Source organism: Arachis hypogaea, chromosome 13 (genome assembly GCF_003086295.3).
Source record: "Arachis hypogaea cultivar Tifrunner chromosome 13, arahy.Tifrunner.gnm2.J5K5, whole genome shotgun sequence".
Taxonomy (NCBI): domain Eukaryota; kingdom Viridiplantae; phylum Streptophyta; class Magnoliopsida; order Fabales; family Fabaceae; genus Arachis; species Arachis hypogaea.
Window position 1 is genome coordinate 24659399 of NC_092048.1, and position 24456 is coordinate 24683854.

General features: G+C 31.5%; 2 long non-coding RNA genes across 2 annotated transcripts; both read left to right on the forward strand.

Moving 5' to 3' along the window:
* Window positions 1-12963: 12963 nt before the first annotated feature.
* Window positions 12964-19682, forward strand: LOC140178118 (uncharacterized). The gene is made up of 3 exons (XR_011870361.1): window positions 12964-13570; window positions 14003-14077; window positions 19408-19682. It is a non-coding gene; the product is annotated as an uncharacterized lncRNA (long non-coding RNA).
* Window positions 19683-20425: 743 nt separating this feature from the next.
* On the forward strand, window positions 20426-22248 carry LOC140178119 (uncharacterized). Its single transcript, XR_011870362.1, has 5 exons — window positions 20426-20555; window positions 20636-21098; window positions 21182-21792; window positions 21888-21943; window positions 22024-22248. It is a non-coding gene; the product is annotated as an uncharacterized lncRNA (long non-coding RNA).
* Window positions 22249-24456: the final 2208 nt, after the last annotated feature.

Consider the following 24456-nt stretch of genomic DNA (forward strand, 5'->3'; position numbering starts at 1 on the left):
CGATTGGAATTTTCAAATTTCAATTAATATCTTACTGTTAATGTGAATTTTCATGAGTAAAAGCAAATTTTTCGTTTCTCTCAATGATTTTAATACGAAAAAGTTAGTTTACGTTAAATTTTTATTCCTTCTACAGTTGTTATTTTTCTTAGGGTTGCATTTTTTATAATCTTTCTATCTATTACGCAATATAATTTCACTAGTGTTACGTTTTGAAAACAATAGTGAACATAACATGATGGTGGAACATGATCAATGAAAACTGAGGACTCTTCGTCATCCTCTGCAAGCACAACAATTGCTACAGAGCTTCTGTTTGAGAAATTTGCCCAAACTACTAACAAAGGTGATGGTAATTGTCGAAAATTTGTGTTTAGTTTTAAAATTATCTTAGCATCTTGTAGTTTGGTTTTTTCTCTAAGTCAGTATTTAATGACTTCGGAGTTTTCAGTTTCTTCTATGTTGTCTCAATCTGTTATGTGCATGTTGATATTTTCAGTCTTACCTGAATATTCTGGAGAAATAGTTTTTGACAGTCTAGATGGAGAAGAGTCTGATTCAGATGACAATTTAGATGATATCTCCTCTGTCGCAGTCGACAGATCCATGCACTTTGATCTGAATAAGGTTCCGGAAGAAGACGATGAAACTTTAGAAGACCAACAAGATAAACAACATGATGTACATGTTAAGAAAAGGTGCTTTGATCTGAATAAAATGCCATGGTATGGAGATGAAATATCAGATCCTCTAAAACGTGAAGCCCATAGATTCATAACAGAGTATTTTTTGTCGGGTCAGTACGATGTTGGAGAGAAATTTTGATCTTTTATTATAAAAAAGTTATGCTGATTTCTTTAGTTTAATAATTTGGGTCGTAGTTGTACATATTTATCTACTTTTAGGGTTTCTTGATTTAGGTTTAGTAAGGCATAACCTTAAAGAGGAGTAACTTTGATTTATGCTCTCTAGAACTTTATTTTAACTTTATAAATTCAGAGTATGATTTTATTTTCTTCTTTTACATCCATGTTTGAAAGCAAATTTAAATGCCAATAATGTAATCAAGAAAATCTTATTGGTAAATTTGTTCACATGAGTTTATATAGCTTATTTAACTTGTGAATTTTTTTTACGTAAAACGAATGTAAAAAAAGTGTTACGAGTTTAAATAACAATGATTTAAACATATGTAGCTTAAGATAGTAGTCTTTACTTAACTAGATTATTCACAGATGGTTTATTACTAAGAAAAATATTGCAATATGTAGTAATACGCATTTTGCGGCGGTTTAAATGAAACCGCAGCAAAATGTAAAACAATAACTCACCTGACGGTATATATAGCGGCGGTTTTCAAAAATACGCCGCTAAATGTATACCTAATTGAAATACAGCAGCGGTTCGAGAAAAACCGCCGCTAAATGTCAGCCTAATTGCAGTCACAACCCTTAACCGCTGCTATCTGCGCTGCAAAATTTCCGCCGCTATCTGCCGGAATTGTTGTAGTGATAACACCCTAAAGGACTCATTTATTTATATAAGGGGTTTTTGGATGTTGGTTGGAAGTTCTCTGCACATGATAGAAGTAAGGACTTTATGAAGACATGACAATCGTGACTCTTTAACCCAGCAAGTCTACCTTGTGACATGTTTACACATCTGCCCACGTTAGAGGTGTAACCATCAGGAAATATTAATCCTCTAATCCACTTACAAATATTTTCTCTCCACTCCTTCGTTAGAGCGAACACCGCCTTTGGTTTATCCCACACCCGTTATCAAGTCTCCTTAAGTTCAGATCTGGCTGCCTCAATGTCCATCAAGTCTAACCTAACCTTATCATTGTCCTTTGTTCGCTCATCATCCATTATTGTGTGCATGATGTTATCAAACACATTTTCTCAATGTGCATCACATCAAGACAATGTCGAACCAAGTTGTCTTTCCAATAAGACAACTCCCAAAGTATACTTTATTTAGTCCAATTATGCTCCCTGCCATATCCCAGAGGTCTCAGGCCTGCCCCGTTATCAACGATTAATGGGATTCTTTTGGCACACTGCCAAACTTGCCTACCAACCAACCTCACAGGTGCCTCTTCGTATTCAGTTTTATTCTTTTTGAACGAGTCTTTTTTGCACCAAAAAGGATGATCCATGTTGAAAAATCTTTGATGGCAATCAAACCATGAATCCTTACTGCTATTCGTCAACCAAAATGCCTTTGTATCCTCCATACAACTAGGACATACAATTCTGCCCTGCGGGGACCAACTTGACAACATGCCGTATATAGGAAAATCGTTAATGATCCACATCAACACCACCCACAGTTGGAAGTTTGTCTTCGTCGAAATATCATACGTTTGTATACTATGAATCCACAACTCCTGTAACTTGTCCACCAAGGGCACAAGAAGACATCTATTTAGGCCTTTAGATTGTCGGGACCAAGTATGATGCAAGTTAGGAACATGTAGGGTCCTTCATGCATATTTCGGGACTTAGGTTATAAGGTGCCACGACTACGGGCCAACAAGAGTAGGCGTTACCGAAATTGAAATTTGGTGCAAATCCGTGAGATCATAAAGTTAGTCTAATGTTCTTGGGCTCACTCGCAAATATAGGATGGACCCGATCAAAATTCTTCCAAGCTTCTCCGTGTGACGGATGCGTCATGACTCCATCATCTCTCTTCTAACTATTATGCTGGGTCATGTGAGGAGATGAACTCATCAATACATACAATCATTTCAACCTAGGGATTAAGGGCAAGTAGTGCATCTGTTTCATTGGAATTTTCTTTAATCGACGTTTACCAATCTGTTCTCTCTCAACAGAACCTCGGTGATCTACAAAAATCTGCATTTATTAAGGTATGCTCCCATCTTGTAGTACAGCATACAACCATTCAAACAGCAATCAATTTTCACCGCATTTAAACCCAATTTCAAAACAGCTTCTTTGCTTTGCAGTGGTTTTGAGGGATGCCAATTGACCCTACGGGTACCAGTTCGTGGCAAAGGGTGGCTCACTTATCAAAAGACTCTTGGGTATGAGTTGACTCAAACTTAATACTCATTATTCTAACACACGTAGACAACTCCGAATGAACGTACCCCTCGTATAAAGGTTTTGTAGCAGATTCTAACAGATGATAAAAATATCTTTGCTTTCGAGTTAAGCTATTCTTCAGCCTCTTCCAATTCTGTAACACTTGTTGCATCATACACCATTTCGTTGTATCTCTCTTGGTTAGCCTCTCATGTCATTTCATCCATGTTTAGGTCTCTCACCACCCGAACCCTCATTGATTAACAACCAGACCTATTCAACTTAGAGGCAGACTGGTTAATTACCTACTTGTCCAACTTCTCCGTGTTCTGTCCATATCCAATACCCATTCTTGAACTCGTTATGGTAGAGGTGAAGCATTATGTCCGCAGGTCCTAACCACTTATTCAGCTGACACTTTTGACACGGACACTTTGATACCCCTGCAGACATAAACGGTTCCATGCTGAAGACATGTGCCATAAACGCATCGATTCCCTCAAAGAATTCGGGTTTTAAACCCTCCAGCCATTGTTATCCCCCTCATACATCCATAGACGATGACTTGGAATCCTATTGAAATACACACCCTAGAATTCAACGAACAAAAAAATTATTAAATTTTTTAGAAATTTCGGTAAAGTGTTCCTTATAATTAGAATCTCCTGTCGAATACAAGTATCATTTTTTGACAAACCAAACATGTTCTAAAATAAATTAAACGAAATTTTGGCAGAACTTTTTCTTAATTCAGAAACATTCATCAAATAAATATAACAGTTTTCACAGAGGAAACAACTACATGCATTAATTAGAACAAACACAAATTTAATAACACATCAAATTTTATTACCCTAATTTAATCAATAAGTTGATAATAAAATATATAACAAAATTCTAAACTCACAAAAAAATTGAAAAAAAAAACTAATTTAATCAATAATTCCAAAAAATTCTAAACTCACATAAAAATCTTAAAAAATAATATATATATATATATATATATATATATATATATATATATATATATATATATATTACCTCTGTTGGTGGTTGCCGGATGGTGGAGGTGTGGTAGTAACATAAGGTGGCAGTGACCGTGACAACGCCACTATCGTCGACGACAGTGACAACAAACGCGAACAGCAGCGACATTCCCAACGGCTCCAACAGTGACCGACAACTCCAGCGGCAAGAACGTCCAACAGCAGTAGTGGCAAGAACGTCCAACAGCAATAGCAGCAACAGAGCCTCTAGTGGATGGCGGCAATGCCAGCAGCTTCAGTAGTGAGGAGAGAGAAAGAAGAGAGAGAGTGAGTTCAGAGAAGTGAGGGGGAGGGAGTTCGCGTTTGAAATTAATCCCAATATTACTGTCGGATTTACTGGCAGCACCTTCCGATGGAAAATTGTTTAAACATAGCATTTCACTGAAGTGAGTTACTGTCGGCAAAATCCGATGGTAGATCTGCCAGTACTCTTGACGCCAAAAAAAAATTCCACGCCACTTCTCACTGTCAGATTTATATTTGGAACATTACATCTGACGGTAAACAATTCGGGGAACCAAATATAGCCTGGATTCAACGCAAAAACCAACGCTAAATCCGACGGTAATGGGCGCCACTAAATTTTACGGTAATTCTGACGGTATTTAGCGTTTTTCTTGTAATGCTTGATTATCTTAAAGATTTCATTAATCTAATTTTGAATATTTAAGTCTGGCTAAATGATTGAGTTGAAGTTGATTAAAAATTAACGACGATGACTATTAGGATCTTTAGTTATTAGAATTTTGTTGTAGACTGATTCATTGTATATTCTATCTTTTTTATTTTTAATTTTTTTTATACACTTGATATTTAATCTACCATATTTAGTTTCTATTATTTAGAATTTAACTACTAATTGTGCAAAAAATTAAATTTAAATAAAGAATAGAATTTGACCACCTATTGAGTAAAAATAAATAAATATTAGATTCATTGGGAGTAAAATTCGACGGTAATTAGGCAAAAAAAAAATAGTGGAGTGCCAAGACTACCAGTAAGACTTTTTCGAGGATAATTATCAGTGGATTAAATAAAAAATCCGTCGCAGAATTCTACGGTACTTTCAATCCGCTGGTAGGTACCGACGGATTAAAAAATCCAACAATTATTAATTACCGGCAAGGATTATACCGTCGGATAAATTTTAATGAAAAATCTGCCGATAAATATATTACTGATGAATTAAATTAAATTCAACGATACTTAACATTTTTTTTTTGTAATACTAGAGCTAATTGTATTTTTCTTTGAGATAATTATTACAGATAAAATGCTAGTATATTTATGGTGTAATAACGTCTTTTGTAGCCATTCATGCAACCAATGATAACAAAAAATAGTTACTTGTAACCTTCCATTTAATAGTTACCTAGAATTCATTATTAGGTTCTTACGGTCTACCACAAAAGTAGACGAAATGTTGTGAATTACAGAACTTTGCCTACGTCCAAAAGGAAAAAAAAAAAAGTTGAATCCTTAGCTTGTAAATTAAATATGTGCTTTTAATTAATTTGGGGAGAGAGCATTCAGTATAACTGTATGTGTGACTTAATTTTAACTAAAGACTCGAGTGATGAAGGGATTAATCTTTAATATTAGCAATATGATTTTAAAAATCAGACTAAATCAGTCAATTCAATTAAATTAATCGAAAATTGATCATCAGAACGGTTTGATTCAAGTAAAAAATTGGCTAATAACAAATCGATCAAAAAATAAAATAAAAAAACAAATTAAGAAATCGGTTAATCAATTGAATGGGTACGTTTTTAATAGTTAATCGATTTAAAATAATAAAATTTAAAAATAATTTTTATTAAAAAATATATATTTTAATATAAATATATTATTAAGGAATACTACAGAGTTAACATAATTTATTTTTTTGGCCTGTAATTAGCTAACAATATTTAAAAATGTAAATTAAAAATATGTTATTAGATTATTAGGTTAAAAAAATTGAATTCATAGCTAAAATTACTAGCTAAAAGTATTAAATTCTGCTAATCTTTAAACTTTTTTCTATATTATTTTATTATATTCTCGGTTTAAACTATTATATTTTTTAACATCTAACTCTATTAATCAAATAACCAGTTCAATTTTTAGAACTTTAGTGAGCAATATGTATTGTATGATTTGTATATTAATGGAGCAGATGAAACTTGAAAGCGAAGAAAAATCTAATTAGTAGGTGCTGTCTTTAAGGAAGATCACCTTTATTATCTACACTTTATGCATGATATTTATGTCAAACTAATTCAATTAAAGAGTGTGTAGTGTAGGGTCTGTATGTGTGGTTCAGCAGTCCATCCAGCACTCTACGTACGAGAAAGTTATTAGTATTTACTATTTAGAGTAATTTTGCAATAAAATAAAAATGTATGTGACATGTTTTGTTCTGACTTGTCTACTTGTGTAAAAGGAATTAATCACGCCCTCTCATGTGTTCATGTGTACATGTAATCAACAGCTCCAGCTAGAGATCTGACTCAATAAAAAATAGAACGAAGCATAGTTCTCTGGCGGCTCTTAGCTTAAAGGCCACATGCTCTTTGTTAATTTTCAAAATAGATAAAAACTATATGTCTATATGTATATCAGTATATGATAAGATTTGAATTCTCAATATTTATTTTAATAGATGAAAATAACGTAAGATACTCAATTGATTTAGTATAACTATAATATTTTTTAATTATTAATTTTTGATCAATCAATTAATTAATTATTAATATAGTTAACTATGCCAAGTTAGTTTTTGAGGTATGGAGTTTTTTTTTAATTTTTTACTGATCTAAATTTTATTTAAAAATTTATCGTTAATTAATAAATTAATATATACATGAAGTAAAATTTAAATTTTCGATATTTATTTATATTGATAAATGAATTGATCACTTTGCCCAATTCAAAATTGGTTACCACGAGGTATGAATGAAGTTAGCTCTATCATATAATTCATGATCTATTTTAATCGGCATCATAGATCGACGGGACATACAATATATTGTGCTGATTCACTGGCATGCGTGACTTATCATCCAGTCCATCGTTAATTAATTAATTAATTAGAAACTTTGATTTTATTTTTATTAAAATAATATACACATTTAAATTTTTTTATTAATTAAATTAGTTTAATATAATAAAAATTTGTTATAGTTAATATTATTTTAAGTCTTATTATTTAATTTAATTAAATTTTATTTATAAAAAAATTTGAATATATAATATTACTTTTTTTTATTATTACTATTGTTATGAATGTATGTACATACGTATATAATTATCATCTAATTAAAAAGTAGTTAGTGCATGTCAAGATTTTAACTTTTTTTTGTTAATTATATATCGACAAATTCAATCTTCGATCATTTACTATATATCATTTTAAACCTGATTTTTTTTTTTTGAAAGACAACTCTGAAATTTATAACTTTGATAATAAATTAAACTTGGATAAACTATCAAAAAACATCCAAACTATTTTGATACTGACGAAATTCCTAAATTTTGTTATCAACAAAATAATTTTTAAATTATTTAAAAATATGACAAAAATATATATTTGTGATCTAAGATATTTACATTAAAAAAAATTGATGATTCAACAATACTAAAATAATTCGAATATATTTTTTGTGGTTTACCTGTTAAACTATTTATATTTTCACATGGTATACACGTTATATTTTAATAATCTAACTAGTGAATCAAAATAACTAATAACAAAGATTACACTAAATTTATTAACGTTAAACATCAATAAACGTGATATTGAATAACAAATAAGACTCTAATAAGTCACAAAAAAAAAAAGACTCTAATTATAACGCATTAATATAAGGTTAAATGTTTTCTTTCTTTTAAAGAAGCTAGCAAAAGTAGGTTTGTTGTCTATTCCGTAATTTTCTGTTCATGCATTACTATATATGTTCTGCTGCATTCTAGCCTATTAGATATTTTTATAAGTGGTGGGGAATATATAACACTTTTTGACTTACCAAAAAAAAATATAACACTTTTTGAAAAGATCAAAGGCATACCCGATATTGAATTTGGTTGGCCCTTACCAACACATATATTGATAGAAATGTTTCAAAATAATAAAGTATTATTGCGATAGCTAGAAAGAAAAAATAGCGGGTTCAGTGCTTTGACATTCCTATTTATGATTACTTAGTTTATAGTCTAATTATATTATTTTGCAAAATTCTATTTTATTAGTACTTGAACAATTTTTATATGGTATAATTCAATTCACGAAGTGTTATGACTTCCATGATTACCCATACCTAAAGAGACACAAAAAAATCAGTTGTTTGTTATCCATATTCCTTCGGAATCGCAAGTGATATAAAAAATACTAAATAATATATTGGATGTTCATTTTATCAGGTATGTGGATGGTTATTCTAATATTAAGATTTAGATGGGTAATTTGAAGGTATATTGTGTTTTGATTTGATTGGTGGTTGTTCATATTGTTCAAAAAAGTTATTGGTTACCTAACATTACTCATGGAAAAGTATAGGGTACCAATAGATTATTTGTCAACTTATTACCAATAATAATTAATTATTATATTTTAAACACATGTATAAAGAGACATATACAAAAAATACATCTATAAAGACATTTCTATTAGACTCAATCATAAAAAATATCTTTTTATTAGACATATTCACAAAAATACTTCTATTAAACACAATTATAAATAAGAGTTAGTAGAAATTGACAGAAATGCTATTAAAAACATAGCGGGATTGTTCCTGTTGGGAATAAGTAGTATGACCACAATCCAATCAATCACGTGTCAAATAAATTGTTGTTGTTATTATATTAAAATGTTAATATAATAAGGTCCTTGATTAAATTTAAATATTTATCATTGTGATAGTGATCATAATATTGAGAGATAAATCTTTTATAATTTAATCTAAATTGTTCTTGGTCATAGGATTATTAAAAAGGACATTAATAATCCGGAAAGATAAATATATATATAATGGTCTTCATTGGATGAAGATTAATAGATCTCATTTATTAAATTATATATATAGATGGTGCATATAGAGATATGACCATTGAACTGACTCACTTTGAGAATTTCTAATGGTTATAATTACTGTATATTTGTCAATAGGATATTCTCAAGATGAACATAGTAATAGAGTTTCCTTTGACCTGCGACTGTCATAGTAATTAACAATGTATTTATTATACTTTGATTCCGGACACCTAATACCCTAGGGTGCTAGTTGAATGGATATTGTGTATGATTTAAATACTTGTAGAATTAATGATTAGTCAATAAGAAATCCGTCAACTCTCGGTAAAGAGTTTTAGCTCTATGATTATAATGACTGAGATGAATAAAACCTTGGACAAGGGGATTGAATGAATGAAGAAATGAGTTTCTTAGGTCATTCACAGTTCATTATAATAATGGTAACAAGTTAGAGTTTGACAATTAAACCATACTCTAAGGGTTAACCAAGAGCTGAAAAGATGGAAGGAATTATACTTTGTTCTTCTGAGGTTCTTAGTAAAAATATATTACTTCATACTATCAGGTCGTTGAGGAGTGTTGCTAGACGCCAACCTTGATTAGTAAATTTAGTATGACTAATTTACTACCCGTTTAGTATTGAACCTATGGGGTCACACACTAACGAGTGTTCTAATCTTTGCTGTAGAATTATTTAATTATTATTTTGATTTGATCAAATAAATAATTATATTAATTCAAATGGAATATTATTATATTTTTTGCTAGCACCAAGAATATAAAAATAGTATGATAATTGAGAATATTAAATGAGATTTGAAAATAATTAGTTATCCTATTTCTAAATTTGGATGAGATCCTAACTGATTTTGTTTTCAAATTGAGTTATAATATGATTCATAAATTTGAAGGATTCAGATTTAGAATTTCAAGATATGATTTAAATTTGAATTGAGAATCAAATTTGAAATCAGTAACAAATCTCATACTATATATATGTATGCCAAGAGTAGAGAAAATAGCAAAATGAGAAGACAATAACAAGAGTTTTATTCATTTACCTCTACGCATATAAATGTATGTGAGCCTAATTCCTGGAGAAGAATTTTATGGTGTGCAAAGAGTTGCAAGAGGTTTCTCAATTTAGATCAGATATCCATTGGTCAAAGAGTTGACAGCAAAAATTGGTCTCGGTGTGGATACGCATAGCGCCTTCGTACCATCGAAGGAGAAAATGATTTTTACTAGCGTACTCAGATATTTAGATCTGATCTATATATTAAATTATTAGAATAAAATTTAAACACAAAAATAGATCTTTAAAGATTATTTTCTTTTATTCCGCTGCGTGTTATGAACACATGGTAATCCTTCAGTTACAAACTCAACCCTGAGCTTCACGGAGCATATGGAAAATAAATGCCTTTTAAGTTATGACTAAGAATGAAAAACGAGTATATAAGCGTGGATTCTTGTAATATTGAAACCGAGAATCATAATTCATGATCAAAATTTGATATTTTACATAGCAATACATAATTTGATATTTCTATAAACTAATATTGAAGAAATTATTTTAATTTGAAATGGAGGAGAGTGAAATAATATCACAATATTTCAAATTTCAATGATTTAAATTAGGGTGTTCAAATCTAAATCGATTCAATTAAATTGTTTATTCAATTTAATTTAAACCAAAATCGATTAAAATCGCATTAATTTAGATTTGATAAGATTTTATCTTTTACAAATTGATGGATTAGATTTTAGATATATCTTTTATAATCGATCTAATACAATTAAAACCGCACAATGTGCTATAATATTATTATTTTATTATTATATTTACAATTATACTTATAACATGTTCAATTTGTTATATATTTTTATATTATTCATGTATTATTATTTAAAAATATTTTATATTTAAAATATGATTTATTTATTTATTTTAACTAACCTATAATTTTATTTCTATTGTTATGTTATCGTTGATTTTTTAAGATATTATTAAAATTTGTTATGTCATTGTTAGTTATTTAAATTTTAATATTGAGATTTTTTATATATATTTAATTATTTTAATCAATTTATAAAACTGTAAATCCAATCTAATTCAAATCGCTTGAAATTAGATTGGGTCGATTTTTTTTTTAAAGCATCCAATCCAAACTACACTGCAAATAAAATTAATATTCAAATCGAATAAATTTTTTACTCAAAATCGATTCAAATCACACCGTAAACAACACTAATCCAAATTTGTAGGCGACAAGAATATTAACATTTTAGGAATTTTGTCCAGAAACATACATGCATTGGCAATATTAAATATTAGTTATTTCTTCCAGTTAGAATTATATTATGTCACTGTTTGAATATTTTAAAAGAAACTAATAACGAACTTATCCTCTTAAAGAGGTTTGCTATTGATGATGTGAGAGTATCGTTGTCAAATTTGCTGGCTAACTTTAGGGCAGCCACCACCCTCCCCTTGTTTGTAGGACCTTCTGTTTTATGGGTTGTCACCTTCTTTTGATATAACATGTAAAAGCAACTTTTCATATTTGTTTCTAAACTGGACGATAATTGCTTCAAATGCATGGCTGTCGTTCCTAAACAAATACGGTTACTTATTAACTACTATTAGGTGGACAAAAGAACGTGCAATATATATTTTTTGTGCTTTTCTTAAAATTTAAAATAATATAATATTTTGGATAAGGTATTATTTTTTTCTTGAAATTCATCATAAATTTTATTTTATTTTAATTTTATTCTAAAATTTTTTAATTTACATTAAATATATTTTTGACAATTAAATTTTCAAGATGTTTGAGACTAATTCAATAATAATATTTAACTAGAAATCATTAATAAAATTGTGTCTAATTAGTTTATTTGTATTAAAGGTTGTTTTTGTAAAATTATTATTATTAAATGGTGCTAAACTTTTTTAAAAATAAACTAATAGTCAAAAATATATTTAATACAAATTGAAAACGTCTAAACTAAAAATGAAACAAAATAATATTTTGAAATATTTTTTAATAAATTTTAGAGACAAAATATATATTTTTAAATTATTTTTTTTCCTTCTATTAATTATGTTCAAGTTCGACTCATATGTAAAGATAAGAGTATAAAAGAGTAATATTAGATAACTAATTATTTTTTATCAATATTAATTAATTTTTTAAATTATTTTATTTATTTTAAATTATAGATCATAAATCATAAATCATAAATTATTAACTTGAAATTCTAAGTTATAAACCTAAATTTTAAAGTTAACTAACTTGATTAACAAAAAATTAATCTTTTGTACTTTCTTAAGTTTAAATCAAAAGTCTGATCTTCCTTATCGTAATTCTTTTGGTATATATTACCATCAAGTTTACAAAACATGTTAAACCTACGATTTTCTTCTTGTTTTTTTAATTGCTAATTTTCATTAAACAATGTTAGGACGTAATTCATACAATCCAACACACGCCTTGTTATTAGAAACTTGAATCTGTTGCCTAAAACATTATCCTTATTAGTACAGGTAGAAACCCGTTCTTAATAATTATACTACTTACTGAATACCAAAATAAACTAAAAGCAAATACCAAATTGAACTTATTGCACGATGCACGAATCTTCAAGATCCCGTACTGTAAGCTTTTTCGTTGATCTACTACTATTAGCACCGTACCGCTACCAGATCCAGTCTTGTTAGGGATGGCAGCAGTATCTGTACCCGCGGGTACTCGCTCTACCCCTCTATCTGGTCGGGACGGGTTTAAATCCGATCCGGTGCGGGGCGGGTCTGAACTGTGGCGGGTTTGATGAGCAGGGCGGGACGGAGTCGGGTTTAGGATAAACCCGCTCCTACCCGTCCCGGAGTATATATATATATATAACTTTTTAACAACTAGGGTTAGTAGGTTAAGGTTCTCACTTCTGATTCTCACCTACCGTCACTGAACTCCCACTCTCCCAGTCCCAACTCTCGTTGTCTCTTCCGCGTCTCCTTCAAGGTTCAAGCCGCCTGTCACTCCTCCTCCGCGCCGCCTCTCAGTCCCACATCCTCTGCGCTCCCTCCGGCCTCCACGTCGCGCACTAGACGAGCCACCCCCGTGCCTCCTCTGCATCGTAATCGAGTCTCGTCCGGCTCCTCCTCCGCGCCGCCTCTCAGTCCCACATCTTCTGCGCTCCTTCCAGCCTCGAAGTCGCGCACTAGACGAGCCACCCCCGTGTCTCCTCTACATCAGAATCGAGCCTCGTCCGGCTCCTCCTCTGCGCCGCCTCTTAGTCCCACATCCTCTGCGCTCCCGCCGGCCTCCAAGTCGCGCACTAGACGAGCCACCCCCGTGCCTCCTCTGCATCGGAATAGAGCCTCGTCCGCACCTCTCCTGGTCTCCAAACGCGTGACCTCCACCAGATTCTCCCCCCATCGAACATCGGTACTGTTCTTGCCCCTATCCCAGCCTTTCTTTTCTTTTTGAATGATTTGATATGTTTAATCTCTAGCTAATTTTGGATGTATGATGAGAATAGACAAGAAGAAGCTCTTTTGTTTTTTGGGTGATAACAGGAACAGTATGTTTGTTGGTTCAATTTCTCAGACTTAGTTGGAATAAAGCTTGAAAAATTGAAGTTGTTTTGGCTTCTTTGTTGATTGGTTATATGCAGAAGTTGTTTTGGCTCATAGTGTTCTGTTTCCTTTGTTAAGAAAATATGCTCATGGTGTTCTGTTTTAATTTTGATTTTATTCTGACTTTGATGTGTGGCCAAAGTTGGTATTCTGAGTTGGGGGTTGTTGGTGATGTGATTCTGAATTTCGCATCTAATATCAATTTACGATTTTTAATTTTTATTCTTTTGTCGTAATTCAGGATAAGTGGAGAAACCTTAGCAATGACGCTCAAGGGTCCACAAGTGGAAAGCCCTCTGAACTAGAGGCACAGCGAGTAAGTTTTTTCTTTCTTTTTTTTCACCTGCTAATGCAGTTCTTCCTAACATGTCGTAAAATATTATTGTGAAAATCGGAAATACTTTTGATTTGGAGCATTATGCTGTTACGTGCTTTTTCAGGCTTCACAGAGTGAAGCTCTAAATGAGAAAGAAAAATTAGCAAATGAACTAAAATGCCTTTGTGAGGAGTTAAAACAAATCAGAGATGACCGTAAACCCACAAATTACTTATTACCCCCTCTAAAATAGAATAAACTATCATTTGTATCTATAAATTTTTGAATATTAACAAAAATATTTATCAAACAAAAAAATTAATATTATATTTATAAATGATGAATTTCATCTGACAACAGTACTAATATCCTAATTTTTTATTAACTTTTTAATGAAATTTTCAAATTATCCCATTTATTTCTTTTCTAAATTTCAAACTTTTACAATTCTCACTCTTCTTCCTTTATCACCGTCAGCCACCAAAAAACTAAAAAAATAGAAAAAATAATTTCCAAGAGTCAACTCAATTATAGCAATCAGAACTGGCTGCCATGTGAGCCATTGATCCATTCCCATCTCCATTTGAGATCATAATATCGTATCTGATGTCTTCCTCCAACGAGCAACGTTTTCACGCTGAGACGCTCTTCAACCTCTGCAAGTAGATCGATCTCGACACTCTCTTCTTAAAGTTCGCACACCTCCTCTCCTTCTTCCCTCACCAGGAGGCTTAAGCTATGTCCGCCATCCTCCTCTGCAAGTAATTCACTCACGATGACTCGTATCTCTGGCCACGTTTCTCTCTTTATACTCAAGTATTTTCTAAAAGTTTGATTTTTTCTTTTTATTTTTTATCTATTTGAAGCAACTCATGATCTCTGAAAATGTAAAAAAAAAAATAAAAAATTGATTCATTGAAGAAGAAGGAGGAAGAGGAGGATGTAGTTCAAGATTTTTTTGTGAAGATCATGAAACATTTGCTTATAATAAGGAGTGCCGAAATCGTAGACGTTGGGTTCACTGAGGGAGAGACCAGGGAGCTTAACGTGAGAGACGTTGATGAAGCCTTACCTTTTGAAGAGGAAGTGCGCTTTCATGCTCCTATTCTGACACACACCATGGCATACCGATATATCATTATTCCAAGAAAAAAGATTGAATTGAGAGTGTACAATAATGGAATCTAATAATTTTTTACCGCTAAAATGGAAAAAAGAAGAAGGTTCTTGAGTGTTGCGTACTACCAATTAAAAGAAAATGAAAATGATGGTAATAATGGTGGTGATGATAAATGATGGCAATAGAAAATGAAGAGAGGCAGTGATAATAAAAAAAAGTGCTGATAGTAGTAGAAGACTTGTGAAAGTTTGAAATTTAAAAAAAAAGGTAAAGATAAAAGATTGAATAATTTAAAAATTTTATTAAAAAATTAGCAAAAAATTAAAATTTAGATAGTATTATTATATAAAATTCATCTTTTATGGATATAACGTTAATTTTTTTATTTGATGGATATTTTTATTAACATTCACAAAATTTATGAATACAAAAATAATAATTTATTTTTCCAAAATACACTTTATTAACCCCCTAATAAACCTCCTCAGGCCCATCCGTCCTAAATAAAAAATGAATTACTTATAGATTTTTATAGTTTAAACATTTTTAATTGAATCTTGATAAATTAGATAAAAAAAATTATATTTATATCTTAATAGTTATTGTTTTTCAGTAAAATTTTTTTTTAAATATTTACTTTTAAAATATTGTATAATTAATTATAGATCAAATACAAAATAAAAAAATATTTATAAAATTATATTTTTTAACAAAATAAATTAAAAAGAATTTAATTAAAATTTTTATTTAATATAAAAAATCAATTACAAAATTTAAAAATTATAGTAATCTAATTTAAAAATTAATAAAACTATAAAAACCAATATGATAATTGACCTAAAAAAAAAGTTTTAAGTACAATTACCCAGCCAATAATGGGAGGTGTTATCTAGTGAAGTGCCAAATGGTTGCATTTGATGAACGTAACTTGGGACCTAAGAAAGGACATATTCTTTAATTTTTGCTTTAGCTAGGGCACAAGAAATTACTAGTACTCCATTATTATCAATGCTGGATTAGGTGGTCATATGACAGCTATGCTCTTATCTTATATATTAGCAAACATAACATGTAAATGGTGCCATGTTGAAAGTTTACACGACTGATAAAATTAATTTCGAAAAAATACAAATGTTAATTGAACAATCAAAAATTAAAAAAAAAACACAAAATAATTAAAAAAATATAATTTTATATGTGATAAATAACTTTTTATATTTAATAAATAATATGATCTGAAATTTTGTAAAAATATTTAGTATAATTATTTAAAAGATATATATAAAAAATCAAAATAAAATTTAATCTTCAGATATTTTTTATTTATTTAAAAAAAATAAAATCATTAACAAATTAAAAAAAAGTCATTTTGTATAGAATTACCAAATTTTAAGATAATACTTACAAAAATTTTCATTAAAATCTAATTTCTTTAAAACCTTTTTAAATATATATATTTAATATTTAATATTTAATCATTTCTATCGCATTCTTTTAATTTTTAAAATTTTATTTTTCGAAAATACTTTTCTTAGCGATATAAACTTGCAGTATTTTAGTAATTTACTCTACTAATAGACAAAAGGGATCCGAAAGTTGGTCTATAATTAATTGAATTACTTAACTCTTAGAGCATATATCACAGAAGTTAAATAATTACGATTTGGCAGTTTCCTTTTGCCCTAGTATGTGTCGGTGAATAACATACAACAGTGACAGTACCAACTTTTCAATTTCGAGGAAAATAAATCATGTTTGTATTATTTTTTATGTATTTTTCGGTACATTTTGTTTTATCATATAAAAGAACTTTTTTTATCAATAATTTTTAATTATAAAGTTAATAAAATGTAAAAAGAATACACAAAATTAGTGCATATATTTTTCGTATTTTAGATTTAGCGGTTCCGGAGACATTGGACAGAAACTTCTGGTGTTTTTATTACTAGAAAATGAAAGGACCTGCTAAAGAGAAATTGCGAATATTTATTTAAGTGTTTCTATTATTGAATTGAAATAATTGTGAGAAGCATGTGGTTCTTTCATATCCTTATATTGGAAAAGTAATAAATACACTTTTTAAATGGCATGTAAATATAATGACATGTATTTTTTTTGTCATGTAATTTTAAAATTGATTAAATTTTAATTTAAATCACAATTTATTTTCTTCCAATTTGCACTACAATATTTTTAATATTTAAACCAAAATTATATAATATGATATGACATTAGGAATGACAATAGATATCCGTTGAAGCAAATATCTCTTCCCCGTTCCTCATCCCTTTTATGAGAATGATCTCTATTTTCATCCCATATCTCTGTTTAGTTTTCTCTATTAGAACAGCAGATAGTCACAAGTATTCATGGGTATTGTAACATTTTTTTAAAAAAAGTTTAACACAAAACACATGTATAACACATCCTCAAAAAATTCAACAAAGTTTAATATAAGATAATACAATTCAAAGTTCTAAGCACAATTTAACATAATCAAATATAAATATTAAATATCCAATATGATAATTTATAATTTACTTTTTATATATAAATAAAAATATTTTAGTAATTTTTTTTGGAGATTTTGCAGACCCTATGGAGTGGGTATCTTTATCGCCTGTCTTCTTTCCTGACCTATTTATTTATGGAGACAGATTTTCATAAAAATTTCACAGGTCCTAATTTATAATTATTTATGTCATTCCCTGTATGTTTACTAAAATATTATTTTAATTTATTTTTGAAAGACCAAAATATGATTCGGATTAATTTTCTAAAAGAACCGAAAATAACTTTTAAAATGACCAACACTACAAGAAATGCGCTGATTATTGTCGGAGTTACCGTCAGATTTAGCGTCGCACATTAGTGTCGGTTTTATCGACATATTTATTGATAATTTTGGTGTGGAATTCGTCAGGTGAAATTATTATCGGCGGATTTCTGTTTTCGACGGTAATAATTGGAAGAAAAATGGGAAAAATAGACGCAAAATGTAGCGTGGGATTTATCGACGGATTTTTCCACCGGTAAACCCATTTAGTGGAACGCTGTGTTTTGGTGACCGCAATGCGTTATCGTCGGATTTATCCGACTGTAACGAGTCCTAAAATTCAAAGTGCAAACCTTCTCTCCCATCATTTAGAAATATCCTCTCTCTCTCTCTAACCTCTCTTCTTCCACTCTCTCTACCCTTCTCTTCTCCCCGCTGTTCTGTCAGCCCTACCACCGTCGGCCCCTTCTGTCGCCGCCTCCTCTCCCCTCAGGGAAACCAACCCTCTCTCTCTCTCTCTCTCTCTCTCTCTCTCTCTCTCTCTCTCTCTCTCCAACATCATGGCTGTTGTCGTTCAGCACAACCACCACATCTCACTCCTCTGAGTTCTTCTTCCTTTGTTCGCTACTTAAGTGCCATGGTCACTCTTTTTCTTTGTTTAGGTTAATTTAAGATTTTATTATATATTAATTTAGGATTTAGAATTTGATTATTATATGCATGCTAATCTAGGATTCAAGGTTAAGTTAGGATTTAAGATTTACTTATATATTAATTTAGAGTTTAGGATTTGATAATCCTATGCTAATTTAGGATTAAGTTAATTTAGGATTTAAAATTTGGTTATCATATGCTTATTTAGGATTTAGGATTAAATTAAGTTTAGTATCAATAATTAAGATGCACTTTTAAATAAATTTACATGAGCATAAATTGCTTCAAATTTAACACTATTTATATATATATATATATATATATATATATATATATATATATATATATATGTATATATATATGTTAAGTAAAAATGCGTGCTATATGTACAATATTATATATATAGTATAAATTAAGTATGAAAATGAAGTGAATTTGGAATAAAAAGATAGACGGTGATGGAGGTATGAAATTTCTTCGAATGACTTTAAATGTATAAATAATTATTTGTTGAAATTTTTTAGCATAACTCAAACTAAAATGTTTTTTTTTAATGTATAAACAAGTTAATATATTTTGTTGGAAATATGTGAATTTAATTGAGTTTTGACTGATGTTGTGGATTGAGGTTAGTTGGATTTATGGGAACCGTAAATTAAAGGTGGATATATGTCCAATTTTAGGAGAGGTTATTTCAAAATTTTTTTGAAATAATATAAATGTTGAAAGATTTGTATTGTATCTATCTTGATTAGTGTTAATAATATATTCTCTTTGTAGACATGACGACAGGTAGCACAAATAGAACGAGTGGGTTTCATAGTTGTGGGAGAGGGAGGATTTCCACCGAATTTTCAGGGACTGCTCAATCATCACCCTCTACTCCAACTACCCCATCGACTCTTGTGACGTCACGGGCGGGTCCAGCAGACCAGCAGTTTCTCATGGTCCCGAACTCAAATTACGTACCTCCTTCTGCTATACCCCCTCCGTCCCTTACAGCTCCAGCGACATAGCCCGTGGTGGGTGATTCCTCTATTGCGTCTAGGGGTGGAAACAGGCCAGGTCAGGCCAGGCTTTGCTCTTAACAGGCCTGGTCTGTCATGTAGTTAATTGGCTTGAGATTAGTCTGCAACCTGTTATAGACTTTTTTAAAAGTACTAAGTCTGGCCTGTTATTCAGCTTGGCCTGGCTTGAAAAATATTAAAAGGTTTGATATTTTTTTTTACAAAAATAAAAAAATTATTTAAAAAAATTATTTTTTAATAAAAAAATTTATATGTAATATGTCATATTTAATATTTATAAGAATTTTCAAACTTTTAAAGTATTTAAAATATACAAAAGTATTTATAATAAAATATAATAAATTTAAAATATCTCATAATTTTGTTAATAATAAAAAAATTATTTATATATTTAATTATGTGTTAACAGGTCCAAACAGAACTGACAGGCCAATAAGGCTAATTAGTGAGCTTGGACCTCACCTATTAACATATTAAGACTTTTACATGAGTCTGAGCCTCTGCCTATTTTACAACTGGCTAGGCCAGGCCAGACTAAACACAGACCAGGTTGCAAGCCCCTGACAGGCTGTCTGACCTTTTTTCACCCCTAATTGCGTCTCAACCAGATGCTCCTCCACCACAGCTTGTGATACGGACGAGGATTTGGCCTAATGGCATGCAGGCGTGAGTACACACTATTTTAATGTCTTTTATCTGCAATCTACTTTGAATTTGTTAAGTTTTATGTGTTTTTATGTGTAAGTTAATCTTAAGTTTTTCATTGATAGGTTTGCACTAAATAACAATACATGCACTCAGGAGATATCCAACGTAATTAAGTCCATGTACGACACTGCATGGCCGAGCTACACGAAGATCCCTGCTGAGACTTGAGAGCGATGGTTTCAGAAATGGGCGGTAAGAATCCTTAGTGAATTAATTGTATTTTAATTGTTTTTTATTTTGGCTAACTAATGTTATTGAATTACTTTGTGTAGGATAAATTTATCTGGGATAAGAAACATAATATCTTGATCAAGAAGATCTACAATCATCGGATAGCTAAACGACTTCAGCAGATAATGCAGGACATTCAGCAGGGGCACGACAACCTTACTATTTAGCTTCGTCTAGAAATTAAGAAGGAACTGGACGTCTATTTTAGTACTGATGAGGGGTTCAAGTATTGTCGTCTGACAAACAGAGCTAACAGGGCTTCGCCGAGATCGTCGAAGTATACTGGTGGATCGGCAACTTTCATGAAGACGAAGAGTAGCCTGGTATGTAGTTTATTTTCTAATATTTGTTAATTATTACTTGATTTATTTTATTTGTTGGTTTCAATATGTGTAGTCTAAGTCGTTAGATCATAAGGCGACATTGGCGGAGACCTTCAAGTATACCCATACGTTGAAGACTAACAAGGAGAGATTTGCCGATGAGCGGTCTGCAGCTCATTATGTGAGTTTCAATTAATTATAACTTTGAAATTTATTCGGTTTAAAGTTAATTAACTATCATTCTAATGAAAATGTGTGTTATAGAGGAGGATTATACGTAGAGATTGGAGGTTGTGACCCAGCAATCTGAACTGCCTAGTGGGGACGACCCCGCCAGCTCCGATGCCTCGGTGGTAGATCCTAATAGAGTTTGGCGCGAGACCGCCTCTGAGCCTTACAAGAATCGCGTCTTTGGATTAGGGTCGTTCTTCGCCCGAGACCCCCGCACCTCTGTACTGGCAGCTTCTGTAGAACTCGTAAAATTAGTAAATGATTAGTCAATAAATTATTATTAATTTAAGAATTAGAAATTTCAATTTTATATTTTAATGAGATAGAGCTAATTAAAATAAGAATTTTGACATTAATTTTAAAGAATTTGGCCCAAGATTGGGTTGAACAGGCCGAATCGATCAAAACTGGATCCAAAATGGGACCAAAGCCCAGCCCACTTACATAAAATGGAGGGCATCAGCCGTTCTTCCTCAATTTACAATGGAAACACGCTGAAATGGGTTTGGGGGAGAAGAAGCCATAGCCAAACCCTTGCTCCATTTTCAATTCGCCATAACTTTCAATCCGGAGCTCCGATTGATGAGTCGTCAGCGGTCACGCGTTCGTATTGGAATTCTTTACAAAACCCATTAATCAATTCGGTAAGGAGATTACATTTTCAGTTTCGAATTTTCTCCCCCAATTTCGAAACTTCAATATGAAATTATGTTGAATATATATGATTTTGATGTTTTAGGGTCAAATTAGCTCGTGGATAGTGTTGGGCTTTGCACAATTGACTCGTGGGTAATGGTAAGGAAATCTTAATCCTTGTCAAATTACTGAATTTTTGAATCCTAAGGTAATTCTAGTGTTGTTGTATGAAAATTTAGATTGAATTATGTACTTGGAAACAATTTGGTGTTATTGGAGGCTAATTGGCAAAGTTGGGAGCTTGAACTTGAACTTTGGGGCTGTGGATATTTGTTTACAGTGAATACTTGAGGTGTTCCATGCATTAGGAGGAATCGACCAAGGTATGATTTCGGTTTCTCGTAATTAAAATATAATGTAACGTGAAAACTTAGGCTAGATGACTTAGGATAAGATGAATTGTATGTTGGTGTATATTTGATAGTTTTGGTTAATTGTGATGTGTGTAGAATTATATGGAGTGTTGAATGAAGTTGATTGATGTTGTGATGATATTAATGATGTATGAATTAGTATTGTTGGTAAGTTGAGGAATAAGGTTGTAATGAGTGAAATTGTTAGTGTTGGTATTAATGATTTTGTGGAAGGAATGTCTTGATATGAGAATGAAGAATTAAGGTGTAATTGGTGTGATTTGGGTTCTATATGGTTGAAGTAGTTTGTTAAAAAAGTGTAACTTTTGTGAAAATAGAGGTTGAGAATGTTTTGTATAAAGTTGATTTATGATCGAACTTTGGTGAGCCATAACTTGGCTTCCGGACCTTCAATGTTCCTCAAACTTATTTTATATGAAAATTGGGTCCATGAAACTTACACCGTTTAAAGAACGGTTGAAAAATGTTTTAAAACAAAAAAGTTATGCTCGTCGGAAGTTTGGTGTGCGAAAGGCAATTATGCAACACTTAATAGTTTTGGAATTTGTGGGAGGCTCGCGTACGCAGGGGTACACGCGACGCAGCCGTTTGGTTCGGCCAGACATGCTCGCGTACGCGGGAGTATGTCACGTACACGAGTTGGAAAAATTTACACTTCCGCATACGCGGGACATGGTTCGCGTACGCGGGATCCTATTTTTCAGCAACATTGTATTTTGTGATTTTAAACATGATTTTAAACCTCTAAACTTCTATTTTTACTTTCTAAGACCCTAAAACTTAGTTTTAGGCATAGTGGGGTGTTAAACCTTGAGAGGGAGTTAACCTAACAAAGAAGAAAGGTTTAGAGTAATGAATTGTGATTGAGGAAATGAAGAAATGATGGGATGTAAGTGACTGTGATATGTGACCCCTGGGTAGTAGGCAGTGGCGTTGTTCACTTGCTCCAGGTATGAGATGAGGAAGAAAAATTATGAAAACTGAGTTTAATTATGAAATTTTGAATGATTATGAAAGGATTAATATGATAATGAATTTTTGAATGAGAAACTTGGGCAGTAGCAAGGATTATGGTTTGTCCCGTTTGCTTTGGGTCAATGTTTGAGATTTGATAATAATGATGATTGATTATTGATTGAATGAATGTATGTTTGAGATACCTGGATAGTAGCAAGGATTGTGGTTCGTCCCACTTGCTCCAGGTCAGTGATTGTGACGCCTGGGTAGTAGCAGCAGTAGTAGATTATTCCACTTGCTCCAGGTTGAGCTTTTAAACACCCGCCTAGATAGTAGCCGCAGTAGTGGTTATTCCACTTGTTCTCGGTTAAGCGGGTAGTAACAGGGGGTTGTAGCTCAAAGCCACTTGCTACGCAATGGGTATTTCAGTCCATGGTTAGCTATCAAGACATGTCGGGTTGGCTATATAACAAACAGATGATATCATCAGCCATAGGACAGGCATACAGCATATGCATATGTTTGTTTTATTTGGTTGTGCATTAATTGGGCTTGCTTATGTGATTATTATGCTTACCTGTTATATCTGCTACCTGCCGTATCTATATCCTGCTTGTGTTTTCTTTGTCTGCTTTGTTTGTCTGTGTGGTTCTACTGGTGTTTTGGAGGATTGTGGAGGAAGGAGAGTAGTTGAGAGTTTTAATTAGGGTTTGGTTAAATTGAAGAACCTTAGAGAACCACCATGTTTATGGTTTCCGTTTTAAATCTTTAAGTTTTATAATATGAGTATCGAAGTTCTAGGATCGCCTCTGGTTTTCCCGGAACATTATGTGTTAGTTATGTGGGCACCGTTACTATGCTGAGAACCTCTAGTTCTCACCCCATACAATATTTGTGATTTTTAGATGCAGGACGTGAGGCACCTCGCTGAGCCATTATGGAAGTTTCTGAAGCGAAGAACTCTTGCCTTATGGGTTTCTATTTTGCTTTTGATATATATCTCCATTGCATAGATTATGTTATTTCCTTCTTAGAGGTGATTTGGAGAAACAAGTTCTGTAAGCTGTCTTGTGGGCCTTTTGGGTTTATCTTGTATATACTTATGTAAATATTCTCTGGCTAACCTTGGCTTCGCAGGTTGAGCCTGGAGCTTGAATATTTGTATCTTTGACACTTCCTTTTTATTATTCATATATATCTTACGTTTCTTCGTACGCAATTTTTTTGTTAATGTGAGCGTTACAACTTTTGTTTTAGACTTTTCTTCAAAGGCTCCTCGTT